Source organism: Belonocnema kinseyi, chromosome 4 (assembly GCF_010883055.1).
Source record: "Belonocnema kinseyi isolate 2016_QV_RU_SX_M_011 chromosome 4, B_treatae_v1, whole genome shotgun sequence".
Taxonomy (NCBI): domain Eukaryota; kingdom Metazoa; phylum Arthropoda; class Insecta; order Hymenoptera; family Cynipidae; genus Belonocnema; species Belonocnema kinseyi.
This window is the reverse complement of record NC_046660.1, coordinates 22,950,334-22,965,556: the sequence shown is the minus strand read 5'-3', so window position 1 is coordinate 22,965,556 and position 15,223 is coordinate 22,950,334. Positions and strand designations below refer to the sequence as shown.

Below are 15,223 nucleotides of genomic sequence, written 5' to 3'. Positions count from 1 at the left end.
CCCCCCCCCCTCCAACACTACCGATGAGGTGAAAAAGTATTAAGAGGGATGAAGAACTATTCCGCACCGGGAACAGATTGTATCACAACCTTTTAGTGCAACTTAGCTGACCCGAAGAATTACAGTCCAATAACTTGTCTGAACACGCTTCATAAGATATTCGCAGCTATCTTAAATGATAGGATGGTTCGGGCAATTGAAACTGTGTGGCAAGAAATGTATGAACAACAAGGCTCAAAGAAAGGCGTAACAGGATGTCAAGAGAACATGCTCATCGATAGATGTGTCTGCAAAGAGGCAGCATTCTACCAGCGTGACCTATCGATGGCCTGGATTGATTATTGGAAAGCTTTCGATTCGACATCCCATAGACTTTTCATCTGTCTTTTGGAAATCTTAAAGGTTCATCCACAAATAGTTGGGTGCATAGAGAGATTGATGCCGCTTTGGAAGACCAGATTTACTATCTCATATGGAATAAATCGTGTGATTACTAACAAGGTCACCTTTCAGAGAGGTTTCTTTCAGGGCGACACCATGTGCCCACTCCTCTTTTGCCTTACATTATTGCCACTAACTCTAGCACCTCGCCATTCCGACGGGTACTTGTGCGGCAAACCTGCAGATCGAAAGTACAAGGTCACTCATGTATTTTACATGGACGATCTTAAGATCTATCGTAAAAACAGAGAGCAACTGCATCTAGCTCTGGGGATTGTCGAACGATATAATAAGGAAATTGGAATGGAATTTGGGTTAGAAAAATGCGCCAAGGTTTATTTGAAGCGAGGAAAACTTGATGGCGTCCCTGAAGATCCTGAGCTTGTTGATAGAAGCGCCATACGACACCTTTGCGCTGGAGAGACTTATGCATACTTGGCTGTGCCACAGAGCCGCATTCAGGATGTGACATCTATAAAGGATACTCTCCGAAGCAGATACGAACGTCTCATCCGACAGATTTGGTCTTCCGAACATCTTAAGTCTTCCGTTCCGCGACTGTACATCTCACGCCTTCAAGGGGGTCGCGGAATATTGAGTCTTGAATATATTCACAACAGGATTATTCTGGGTACAGCACATAGTGGAAGAGACCCTCTTCTTAAAATGGTCAGAAATCACGAAGAAATGGGCAAAGGAGCGTTTCTGTACAAAGTAGCGGAGGAGGCTGCTGAAGCACTCGGACTTGACTTAAGTATTAGGGGTGAGCAAAATGCATCAAATCCCTTGCAGGCCAAGACGGTGTCATTTCCACCTTAACATACCGTCGCCACATTTTGAGCCAAGACATTCCCGATGATAGCTGCAGGGCGTGCCATGCACACCCCGAGCATTTAGCTCACATACTATCTAGTTGTCCAACTCACGCGGGAACGACCTACATTCAAAGGCACAATGCGGCACTAAGAGTGCTTTATTACCATCTCTGTCACTCCTACGGCATTAACCTTAATATCGCTCCTCTAATTGCTCCTAGGGAAATTGAGTCAATTGTCGAGAATGGGAAGTGCCGCATATACCAGCACCAGCTGACAAAAACATCATAATCAAGGAGAATGAAAAGAAAGAGAGGTATCGAGACCTTATAAGGAAATTGCAACGATTGCATCCGGAATATTCTGTTAAATTGATCGTCCTTATCATCGGCGCTCTTGGAGGTGCTAAGCTTTCACTTGCTAATTGCCTAAAAAGCATCCCTGCGTGTCAACAATATGCTAGAACACTTGCGGGAAAAATGCAGGAGGCGGTTCTCCTTGGGTCGCGCCGTGTTCTTAGGGTGCACGAGGCTTTTGCTGGATCGTCGTATTGATTCCTTTACAGACTGTAACCACGTATCTCACGGTCGTGAGACGTGGTCGTGGCTGAAATTTTACCGCGATTTCGCTGGAAGCGGGTGCAATTTTCCAGCTTAGCACCCGCTCCCGGCGAAATCGTGCGGTTGTCCTTATGACAAATTTTTGATTATATATAGTAGTAACAATATTCATACTATATACACCTTAAAAAATCACGCGAAACAATTAATTCGCCAATTCCTTTCAAATGGGGATCGAGATGTAAATAGAATACCACCGAAGTCTTCCGAAGATATAATGTATGGTGGGGATAAATTTCAGGCTCGATCTGGCAGCTCTGGATAAATGTGTCACTAAAGAAATATGATTAATTTTTAATATAACAATATTTAAATAAATTCCATTTGTTTATAGAATTAAAAATAATGAATTAGTGTTAAAAATATTTCACTGGACTAATAGTAATAATTTTTAGGAAATTTTTTTGTAATTATTTAAACAAATTCCATTTTTTTTTAAATTAAAAATGTATGAATCAATGTATATTATTATTTCACTAGACTAATAGTAATAATTTTTAGGGGGAAAAACGAATTAAAAAAAAATTATGTTCACAAATTCTATTTGTTTAAATAACTTAAAATTATTTAAACAATGATAAAAAATACTCTACTGGGCTAATATGAATAATTTTAATTTTAAAAAGTCGAGAATTCAGCCTTTAAAAATTCGATTCCCGGAAGAATTGAGAAATTTGTCTTTTTTGGTCGCAAATTAATCTTCTTGGATGAAAATTCAAAAGTTCGATAGAAAAGTAAACTAATAGGTTGAAAATTATCTTATTTTTCTTAAAAATTAAGGTATTTTTATAAAAAAAATTTTTTAAGTGAACGTTTTTCTTAAAATCATATTTTTTTATTGAAAATTCAACTTCTCGGTTAAAAGTTCAACGAGCTCGTTAAAGTTTTTTTTCAAGATTCACCTGCTCCCTGGTAGAAAATGTAACTATTCTCTTTTTTTAAATTTATCTTCCGGGTAAAAAAAGTATAACTTGGATTTTACTTTTTTTTTTTAAATTTATCTGATTTATTGGAAGTATAACTAAATTGTCGAAAAATAAGTGCATACATAATTTTTTTAAACTATGAATGTAACTAGTCCACTTTTGGTAGAAAATGGATAATTTTATGGAAATTTGATTTTTTTTTTAGTTGAAAATTCATGTCTTTTATTTAAAATTGTTCTTCTTTTCGAAAATCCTTTAACTTAAGATAAATCTGATCTTTCTGAGAATTTAAAATTTTGATAGCAAATTAACTATTCGGTTAAAAATTAACTTTGAAAAAAATTCAATTTTGGTTCAAATTTAACAATTTAGTTAAGAAATTCGTTTTTTAAAAGAAATTTGACTTTTTGGTTCAAAATAATTTTTATTTGTGAAAAAAATCATATTTTTGGGTTGAAAATTCAACCGTTTTGTACATCATTTGTTCTTTTAATTAAATATTATTTGAAGTGCAAAAAATTTCCTCAATACTTGGAAACGCAAGAAATTGCGTAGCTGCCACATATTCACCGTATTTAGATTATTCAATAAGTTTTGTCCTCCTACGAGTTAAAAAATTGTAAGTAAAATATTTAAATATTTTTCTAAAACTGGAACAAATTCTTAATTATTTGGAAAATTAGTTTATTATATGCAAAAAAAAAATATTATATGCAAAAATTCGGAATGACCGGAATGAGGCGTTGACCAATCAGAAACGTTCTAAAGAAACAGTGTCGTTCTCGAGCATAACTCAGCCGAACTACCAAGAGTGATGCCAATGTTGGCACCCTGTGCTACTGCGCTTGCGTTAAGACCGCGCGCTGGTTAGTTGCACTTGGCACGCAATTCAAAATTACTTTAAAAACAATTCTTGTAATTTAAATAAATAATTATTAAAAATGCACAAGAATTCATATAAATTGTGTAACTTATTATTTTAGGCAAAAAAAAAAAAAGATAAAACATTTTTTCTATAAATAACCGTTTATTTTAATTGAATCCCAAAGACCAACTTATATTTTACATAAAATTTCATTTTAAAATAAATTTCTTGTAAAAGTTATTGAAAATAATTATTTATAATGTTTTTAATATTTTGTATTTATTTTTCTGGGAATTCATATGATAATATAACTATACGATAAGCATTGTGCTTATGATTCAAGTCAAAACCTTCTCGAAGTCACCATTACTGAATTACTTGCAACGAGAATGTGAAGAGAAATTTCAGCGCAAATCCAGTTTTAATCAAAACTAAAATGCATTAGTGACAATTTATGTATTTATAGGTCATATAATTATATGAATTCCCATAAAAATATATACAGAATATTGAAAACATTATAAATAATTATTTTCAATCACTTTTAGAACAGGAGTGCTGATTAATAATAATTACATGATTTGAAATTCGCGGGAAAATGCAACGCTTCAAATTGGAAAGGGCGCCTAATTTAAATGGTAGAAAAAGTAAAAATGATGGGAAAAATATTATTTGCATTAAACAGTGCCTTGTTCAGGATCGCTACAATATCCAAATTTATTAATTGTTCTAGGTATAAAATCAAAGATACACCTAGAAGAATAATAATACTAATGCAAAAAAATCTTATTTCTAAATACATTTTAAATGCTTTTTAGTTTAGTGTATAATTTAGGATTTAATTCAAGAATCTTTAACTTAAAATATAAATTTTTAACAAAGTACATGAATTTTCATTAGGAAATTATTTTTCATTAAAAAAAATTTTTTTTGATACATAATTAATTCTCAAGAAACTAAAGCAATTTAACATTTAAACGATCAATTTTCTATAAGAAAAAAAGCAGCTGTGATAAAGTATATATATTTTTTCACTAAAAGCGATAAATTTACGTACGAAAACTATAATGGTTCAATTCACAGTTAGAAAAATAAATTTTAAAGCAAAAAAAAAAACAAGTTTTCAGCAAAACTAATTAATTTTCAACTAAACAGAAACGAATTTTTAGCAGAAAAAAATTAATTTGTGATCGCAGTGATAAATTTTTGACAAAATAGTGGAATTTTCAACCCAACAGATGCATTTTCTATTTAAAAAAATTAATTCTTAACAAAAAATATAATGGTTAAATTTTCTACAGAACGGAACATTTTTGATCGAATTAAGATTAAGAAATTACGATAAAAATTAAGATTTCTATCAAAAAAGGTCAGTTTTCGACAAGAAATTGAATAGATTATGTGAATTTTCAACTAAAAAGACAAATCTTGAACTAAAAAATTTTAATTTTTAATTAAATACATGAATTTACAACTGAAAAGATCAAATTTCTGCCAAAAATAGAACACTTAAATTTTCAGTTAGTGATACAAATTTTAGACCAACAAAGAATATAGTTTTGAACAAGATAGTTGAATTTTCCAAAAGATAAATTTCCAACTAATGAGATTACTTTTTCACAAAAAAAAAATTCAACATTGAGTTAATTTTCCGTTGAAACAGATTTTTTACCTAAAAATGGATTAATGAAATTTTCAGTAAAAAACTTAATTTTCAATCAAAGAAATGTAAATTTTTAGCGACATAGGATAGTTTTTAACCAAGAAAATTAAATGTCTACGAAAAAAAATAATTTTTCATAAGAAATGGGATAGTTACGTTTTAAGTTAAAAAAATGAATTCTGAATTCACCAAGAACCAAATATTTGAATATTCAACCTAAGAACATAAATTTTGAACCAAATATGTAAGGCTAACTAGAAAACATAATTTTTAACAAAAAAATGTTTGTCAACTAAAATGATGAATCATCAACCAATTTTTAACAAAGTAGTTCCACTTAAAGCTAAGCATTTGAATTTTCGACCAAAAAGAATAAAGTCTCAAAGAAAAACGTGATATTTCAATTAAAGAGGATTTTAATTTTATACAAAAATAGTTTAATTTAACCAAAAAAGATTAATTTTCAATAAAATAGTTTGAATCCTCAACCAAAAAAGATTAATTATTAACCAAATAGTTGCGATTACTAACTATAATAACAAAATTATTTTCAACTTTGTTAAAATATATGTAGTAATTATTATATATATTTATTTAAACAACGACTTCTCTAAATCCTTTTAAATACTCTTTAAATGCTCTGTTTGAACTTAAATTATGAGTATATTCTCGAGAGCATTTGCTCAACATAAATTCTTGGGCATTTAAGGCCATTTGATGAGTAGGTTATGTGACCAGATTCCTATCTTAAACCCAATTTTTTTATTTCTTAACTTATTTTCACACGAAGCGCCATATCGAGTTGAAAATTTGCGATACTGAATAAGAAGCACTTAGAAAGGTGGGTCTGGTCCTAAATTTTAATAATGATGAAAAAAGCAGAAAAAATTATTTAAAAAAAAACTTTTTGCATAATTATACAAATTTAGGACGAGACCCGCAATTCTTAATGCTTCTTGAATAGTATCATAAATTTTCAACTCGTTGTGGCTTTCCATGTCAATATAAGTGAACAAATAAAAAAAGTGTCGGTAAGGTAGGAATCTGGTCACGTGATCCACTCATTAAATGACAAGGTGCCGCTCGACGAGTCCCACAACTTTCCCTGAGGATTTTTTAAATCAATTTGTTAATTTTTTCACTAAAAATTCAAAATGAAAATTTTCATTCTACCGAAATCAATGACTTTGGGTTCTGAATTTCAATCATTTAGTCAAAAATTTATATTTTATTACAAATTTTTATATTTGGTGTAAAGTTTTCTTTTTTGTAGATGTACAAAATCAATTTTTTCGTTCTCAATAATACGATGTTCTGAAATTTTGTAACTCAAATTTCTCGGAATTCTTTGGATTTTGTAACTATAACTTAAAACTATATATAATAACATTTTACTTTTAAAAATTATAAGAAATAGAATTCAAAATTTTCAACTTTAATCCCTATATTTCAAATTTGCGTAGAATATTTTTACAACATTGTAACATCTTTCTAAAAAAAAAGTGGCAAGATAATTGTGGAAAATGAGTCTTGGATGTTGAAAGCAATGCATATTAGCTTCTAATTTTTATTTGAAAAATTTTAACAAATGTATTTTTTTTGTCACGAAAAAAAGGATTTTTATGAACATATGCATCTTGAGTTAGTATTTTATTCCTATTTTATTATTATCATAAAATATTTGTTTTAAATTTTCCTGAAAATAACTTTTAATTACACTGCTACATATTTTTGATAAGTTATAAGTTTCGAAGACATTTGCTAATTATAAAATTGTTTAAATTTCATTTAACAAATCGATAAGCTCCACAAAGCTATCAATTTTCTATCGAAAGAAAAAATATTAAATTACACTTTATGGCTTTTATTATTTGATATGTATTATTCGAAAGGTTTGAAGTTTTTACTAAAAAAAGCTATTTATTTTCTATTTCATTATTCAAATTTTAAAAGAATATTATTTTTGTATCAGTTCAAATGTTTAAATGAAAAGAAATTCAAGATTAAAATGCTTAACATTTTTTTTCTAATGCCCAATATTGGAGCACTTTTGTTTTATTCTCATTTTTTAAATGCAAAGAATTTCAAAAGATTTCGTTTCAAACATTTTTAGAAATCTTAATATTAAAAATTAGCCATTATTCGTTTTCAAATACTTTGTTTTAAATATTGCGAAATGAAAATCCATGGACATAAACATGCGTTTCGCGCGCGTGTTATTAGTGCTATCTTAGGCAGAAATATTTAATTATACTGGTAAGTGTCACCATAAATTAACTATTAATTAAGGCATTTTTTGAAGGTGAAATATTCTTCATTGTATGGGAACGACTTAAAATATATAACATTGATTTATTAAACATTTTAAAAATGTTTTTCCGACTTTTTGATATTGCCTCGAATGTATTTTAAACGCCAAGAAAATACATGTGCAGTGCGCTGAAAACGGCTCAGGCACGAGTCGTCCGTGCATACACCCAGAGCGCCAGCCAATCGCATGCCATCTGTCGCACAGCTGCGGTGCGCGCTGGTTACGGACCGTTCACTTATAGGACTGCCACTCGAGAAGCAGAAGTTTGTTGACGCAGCAGCGCGACCGATCGCATGCGATTGGTTGGCGCTCTGTGTATGTGCGCGGACGCACGTTGGGGACGGAATGTTAAAAACCACATACAGTTCGCAAATTTTAACCAATAATCCAGTCGCCACTAACACTTCTGTATGCACTAATAGGTCCCCGAGATTACTCTTTTTTGAAAGGTGAAAAAAGGCCCCTGATTACGAATACCTTGGGTAGTATCTTTTTATAAACAAATGATTTTTTTATCAAAATTTCCATATTTGTACAGTTTTACCTCAGAATCTATCATTCAGAAAAATTTATAAACTTGTACACTGTATATCAAGGATACATCTCTTAAAAGGAAAAAGAAAATTCCGATCGAATAAGAACTTCTCCCCCTGAATTGTTGTCGAAAAGTTATTATTTTTAAAAGGAAACTGTTCAGTAACTTCATTCATTAATGAATAATTCGCGATTCTTTTTGTAATTCAATTACAAACATTTCTGTCTGAATTTTGTTTGAGTTGGTTAAGATTTGCGACCTGTAGGTGGTTTTGAACGAAATTATTGCTATATCCCCAATGTGGGACGGCTATAGCGTGAGCCGTTTCCAGCATAGTGCACGCGTATTTTCTTGTGCCAATACCTTAAGGCAGTTATGAATTCCACACGCTCAGTTATATTTGAAAAGGGGTGACATCGTGAAGTATCCTTCAAATATTTATTTTTTATTGTTATCTATTTTTTATTCATTGAAGTATTTATATGCCACTGTCAATAAGGATGATGATGATGATTTATTTTCAGTTTATGTGATGTTTGGATTTTCCCAAAAACACAAGTTTTGGATGATTCGTATCTCCAAAAGGCTTACGCAGCAATAGCCATGTACCCGACGCTGAAACTATCTTTGTTCAAAGTTACGAATCAAACAAACTGCCCAGAGACTATCTAAAGCCTGAGATAAAATTGTTATAGAATTTTAAATACTAGACTATTATACAAGCGCATATGCGTGAACATTTTTGTTTTAATTCTTATCATTTACTAATTTCCTAATAACTATTTATTTGTTTAAATTTCTTGACTAGTGCTTAGATATATCCTAAAATTAGATTCTGAAACAATGTATTAAGTAAGTCCATGTAACGTAGATTTATTTCATTTGAAATTATAACTGTAAACAATAAAGGGCAAGCCATAAATAAAAGATGATTTTTAGATTCATTTCGATTGAATCCGGGTTGAGTTCGCTTGTTCACGAAAATGTAAAAAATATTGGCATTCTTGTGTATTGTGTTCACAGTTCAGTGAGAAGTTGATGATTTTAGGTGAAAATTGACATTTGCTCTGTTGTTATCGTCAGTGAAAATACGAAACAAATGTGATAAAAATCGTGCTAAAATTCAGATATCTGAAAAAATTAAATTTTCTATGATTTGAAGAATCAAAATATTATAAATAATGCTCTTAATAAAAACTCTAATTTTCAATAAAAAAACGTTCAAATTGACAACAAAAAACATTAATTTTAACCATGATATTCGCAATAAAATTGTTTCCGATTGCCGCTTTTTGCCAATTTTTGAAAAAATGGTTCTAACGATTTCAGCCATAGAAAAATTTACTTTCAAAATGAGATATAGTACAGTTTTAGAGAATGTTTTCCCGGAAAATATAAGTCTTCATTTATTAAATTGCAATTATTTTTCAAAATTTGGTAAGAAGCGACGGTCAGAAAAATTCAGTTGTAAAAAGCAAGAATAAAAAATAATGCTTTTTGTGAATTTCAACATTTTTCAGAAATAAAAATGCTTTTTTATTTGCTATGCATCCGTTATAGTTTTCTGATTCTTAAACTCATAGAAAAACCATTTTTATTAGATATCTGACCTTTGCCACGATAACTAGCTTGGGAGACGTAGGTTTTTTTATAGTGAAAACATTGATTAAAAACCTAAATTCCGCTTTCCGCTCGAAACATGTAAGGCAAGAAAAAATTAAAGCTACACAAATTTTTTAGCCGAAAAAGACCTGCAAACGTTGAATTGCCCATGTCTTGATTAAACGCAAATTTTTTGTCAAAAGCGTAAAAAAATAGTGAGAAGTGGTAGACGTGCCATGAGAATGCATTTGTTAAATTCTGATAAGCTCTAGTAAAAGAAAATTTAAAATCAGAAAATTACAATTATCATTGCTTTGACCTTTTGTTTAAAAAGATATGTGCAAAAATATCAGGAAAGAACAAACATTGAAGCCTTGAGAATCATTATACACGATTTTTATTTTTGGTTGTAATTACAGGTTCTTTGTAACATTTGAATCAAATTCGGATTAAATACAATAATAAATTTTAGTTTCGAATTTTTTTGTGATTAAATTCTTATTGTAGGAGATTAAAGGCTACACGCTCTACTATATAACTCAAGAGCATATTATGTCTGGAGCCTACAGGAGTTTCCTTAACTTGCTCTGAGCTCAATAAGGTACTCGTGTCTCTTAGCATGCTTATCTTTCCCATGCTTTATTGCAATTACGACAAATAAATTTATATATTCCACGAAAAATGCTACTAGTGTCCAATATTGTAAAGACGTCACCATCTGATGTTGATAATACAATTTGTTCTTGGGTTGGTATGAGCGCAAAGACTTTATAGTTTTTGGCTATTTCAACTGTTTTATCAGTAGAAAAAGTGTATTTTCGAAGTTCAAAAAGCCGGTGCGGATTCTTCAAGAAAGTAAGCCGAATAAATTAAAGTTTGTCAAGTCTATATCGAATCCCTTCAAGAGAAGCAATTGTGGTAGGTGGAAGCATCAACCTGGCATTGACTGGAGGAGATCTGGACCTTACACGAAAAGAAGACTCGGCATGAGAAGAAAATCTGGCAGGAGAATAAACTCTGGAAGGAGAAGGACTGGCATAGAATACGTTCTGGCACTAGAATAAAGTCTGACAATAGAATAAGATCGGGCAGGAGCAAAATATCTATCAGGAGAATGCTCTCTCCCAGAAGAATGAGAAGAAGGTTGTCGACGATGAACACCAGGAGTAGGTTCGCCATTAGGTAGAAAATCAAATTGTAAACTGAACTCTGCAAGAAGAAAGATGATTTTTTACATTTGTGACCGTCCGCGAAAAAAGGAACCTAATGCGTCAAAGCTGAATTTTACTGGACGTGCGATTGTAGCAGAGCCCGCAAGCCAGCATTTAAGTAGTGGGGATGCCGGCTTCGACTATACCCAGTAGTGGTGAGGGGTGGGGCTGTTTTCGCAGGCATCTCGTTTCGTCTTCGTGTATGCTAATTGTGCTTATGTTTGTAGCTTAATAATAAGAAAAGTAATTAACTTAGAAAATTCTGATTATTTTAAATAAAAGAGTAACTTAGATACTATCGTATAACGTGAGAAAATAATAATATTAATAATAAAGTTTGAAAAAAATGAATTGGCCGATAACGCGGATCACATCGGAACAATTTTTATAATTTTGACTTTTTTAAATTGTATAAATAAATAATAATATCTATGCAATTAGGGTATTTATATTTTATAAATTGGTTCATTAAATTTGATTACCTTAACCAAAGCTAGTAATAATATAAGCGCAAATAATTGTGACAATTCAAAAATGTGGTTAATGTTTTCCGGATGGTGTCTGCTAAGTTTACAAGATAAATAAAATAAAGTTTGAGATATCTAGACATCAAATCCTTAAGATAAGAGTATCATGGAAACCGCTTTAATTTCCTTAAATACTTTTGATTTGAAACTAGATAATCTGGATATTTTTTACTCCAAAATCTTGCACAAACTTTAATTTTTAATGTAGTGCTCGTTATTGGTATAATTTATAAGCAGAAAGCAGATCATTCGTCATAAAGAATTTTTCAAAAACATACTAAAATGTTATTAATTTGACATTAAATTATTTATTTTTAAAAATTGAATTTTTGTTCTTGGAAGCAACCTTTTATTCAATAATAGACAGTCATTTTAAAAGTATTCGTAAGTTATTATTCATTAAATAATTTGCGTACGTTTGAAAATAAATTATTATTTTTTATATTATTATAATATTGAGTAACCTATTGAAATATTTGTATTTTTGAAGCGATATTTTAATGTAATAAACTGCAAATACGTAAAGCTGAAATTATTAAGAATATCGAAAAGATATTTATCAAAATTCTTTCATATCCATTCATAATTTGTGGAGAAAAAACTTCTTCACGTTACTTTGCTGTTCAGGCTCGACTGAATATTTCCCCAGGTAAAATATTTTTCAGAAACAATAAGATCATTCCTGAAGTAACTTTCAACGATGAATTTAATAGTTACCTTGAGCTTAAGCATGACGATGACCTTTAAGGTATTTTCAAGGTCAACTTTTTAAAAAAATACAAACCATCTTATACCGGAAATAATGAATGATTACCTTTCTTATTTAGTACAGTAAGGTGTATTTGGATGTGAACTGATACATAACCTGGCCCATTTCCTTTAAGATCATTTCATCAAAAACTCGAAAATATGTTTTTCAGAGAAAAATTTGGTGTCCAGTGTCGCATCGTAAAGGGAAAAAGAACGAACAATAATAAAGAACTTTAAAAGAAACGATATTTACAAATCCGTGTCGTAAGATTGAGAGGGAGAGGGGTGGAGGGAGAAGGAGGGATAAAGAAAGAGAGGGGGAAAGAGAGAGAGAGAGAGAGGGTGTGAGAGGGAGAGGGAGCAGGGAGTCGATTGCCAACCTCAAATAAGGGGGAGTTTGCTTAAAAAAACAATTTAACCTTGAAATAACTGTAAAGGTCATCTTCAAGGTCAAAATCAAGGCCATCATTGAATTCCTCGTTGAAAGATACTTCAAAAATGACCATAACTTTTTTGGAACATATTTTACATTGGGATATATTCGGCCGTTCCAGAGTTTTTTGGAAACCCTGTATAATAATTCAGAGCTCTACCATTTTTCATACAATTTTTTATTTCTTGTTTTGTTTAACAGTGGAAAAACGCTCCTTTCTAACAACAGATTGTCCATTTGATTACAGTCACAGATCACGAAGTTTGGTTGAAAAATATTTTTGAGTTTCTTATTAGTTCTCGATTTTCTTAACTTAAGCAGCAATTTAATGGTAGTTTTTAAAATAAAACTATTTTTACGTTTGAAAAATTAAATTAATTGTTTTAGAGTTGAACCAATTAGTTGAAATTTTGTTTTTGTTTTTTGTTGTTGTTAAATCTTTTTATCTCTAATTAAAAATTGAACTTTTATATAGAAAATTCGTTAAAAATTGTTTAAAAATAAATTCTGACTCCAAAATGTTATTTTTCTTTTTTTGGTTGAAAATTCATCATTTTTATTTGATAATTCGGCGTTATTGATAGAAAACTAATATTTTTGGTTGATATCTCTTCTTTTGGAAACCTGGAACTGTTTTGTTGAAAAATAATGTTTTCGTTGATACTTCATCTCTTTACTTGAAAATTAAGCTATTTAGTTTAAAAAAAATTTTCAATAGAAATTACTCTCTTCCATTCGAAAATTCAACTGTTTATTTCAAAACTCATGCATTTTGTTTAAAAACTAGTATTTTTTAAAGATACTTAATATTTTTTTCAAATTCGTCGTTTTCGTGAAGAATTCGTTTTCGTTGGTAGAAAATTCTATTATGTCAAAAATTTTATTCTCCTTTTACTGAAAATAATTTGTTTATCATCATTATACTATTCGTTAAAAATTTATCTTTTTATTTAAAAATAAACTTTTCCTGTTAAAAACTTGACTTTGTTTAGTTTAAGTTTAATATATATTTCTTCTTTTTTTTGTAGAAAATTGAATTTCTTGGTTGAAAATTCGTCGTTATGGTTTAAAAATTCATTTTCGTTGGCTGAAAATTCAACTATTTTGATCAAAGTTAAACCATTTTGTGAAAAATTCAAATATTTTCTTGAAATTCGAGTTCTTTTGGTCAAAAATTAAACTTTTTTATTGAAAATTAACTGTCCTGTACAAAATGCATATTTTTGGTTAAAAATTAAACTAGTTTTTTATTTTTAAATCCAAATAATTATTTGAAATTTCATGTATTTCGTTAAAAAAATTTGATTGAAAAGATTAAAATAATTTTAAAGTCAAAAAGATTTGAAAAAAATAAAAAGCAAAATGTAGGTCTTTTAATAGTTGAAACAAAAAATTAAAAGCTTTTCACGAATTGTAGGTTTCAAACAAATACAAATTTTTTACGGCTCCTGGGAAAATTATTATATTTAAAAATTTCACATTTTTAAAGTTTTGAAATATGAGGCTTCTTGAGGATTTTGAACTGTTTGACGATAATAAAAGAAATTGAATAAATATTTAGAGTTATTATTTTTGTTTGTTTTTAATGATTTCTAATAGGATCTTTGGGTGAAATAAAAATAATATTATGAAAATACAAATGAAAAACTTAAACACAAATAAACAAATCAAGTTGAAAAATACATAGTTATTCCAAATTTTTATTTTGTAATCAAAATGATGTATTCCCTAAAATTATAACTTTCTTAGCATTCTTTTTTTCTAAAAATTCTTTTTAAGATGAAATATTCACCATTACATTTTTGATGACAATTTATCTTTTTGATTGAGAAACTAACTACTTGCTTAAAAGTGGAACTATTTTGTTAAAATGACTTTTTTGTGAATTTATCATAATTATTAGTTCAAAATTAATTTCTTTTTTTACAGACTTATCTATTTTGTTGAAAAATTCCTTTTTTTGTGCAGAAAATAAATCTTCTTGGTTGAAAATAAACTTTTATGTTAACAATTTATGTCTTAGGTTAAAAATTTAAATGTTTTGTCGAAAATGTCTTTTTTTTAGACACTTTTTATATTTTTAGTGATTTTTTTTAAATTTATATATTCAGTTATTTTGTTAAAAACATCTTCTTTTAGCATGAAATCAATTTGCTTTGTTGAACATTTGTCATTTTGTTTAAGAAGTGATTCTCTGGGGTTGAAAATTGAACTATTTGGTTGAAAAATAAATTATTTTGTTGAAAGCCTAATTTTATTGTTAAAAGTTAATCATTTTGCTAAAATTTCTGTCTTTTGCATAAGACATAAATTATTATATTTTTAGTTCCAAATATTCCCCTCTTCAGGTTACAAATTTAACAATTGGATTGCAAATTTAACTATTTTTTAAAACTTAAATTATTTTCTCGAAAATTAAACTAATTTCTTAGAAAGTGGGAAGTTGATTGGGAATTTTCAAAATAAAGTTTTTGGTTTTTTTAAATTTTAACCTAACCAATTAAAATCGAACCTTAATTTTAAA

The 15,223-nt window shown here is 29.5% G+C and overlaps 1 protein-coding gene across 1 annotated transcript in view; it reads right to left on the bottom strand.

Annotated features, from left to right (window-relative positions):
* Window positions 1–15,223, bottom strand: part of LOC117170783 (apolipoprotein D-like) — a 19,257-nt gene that overhangs the window by 2,504 nt on the left and 1,530 nt on the right. The window lies entirely within an intron of this gene.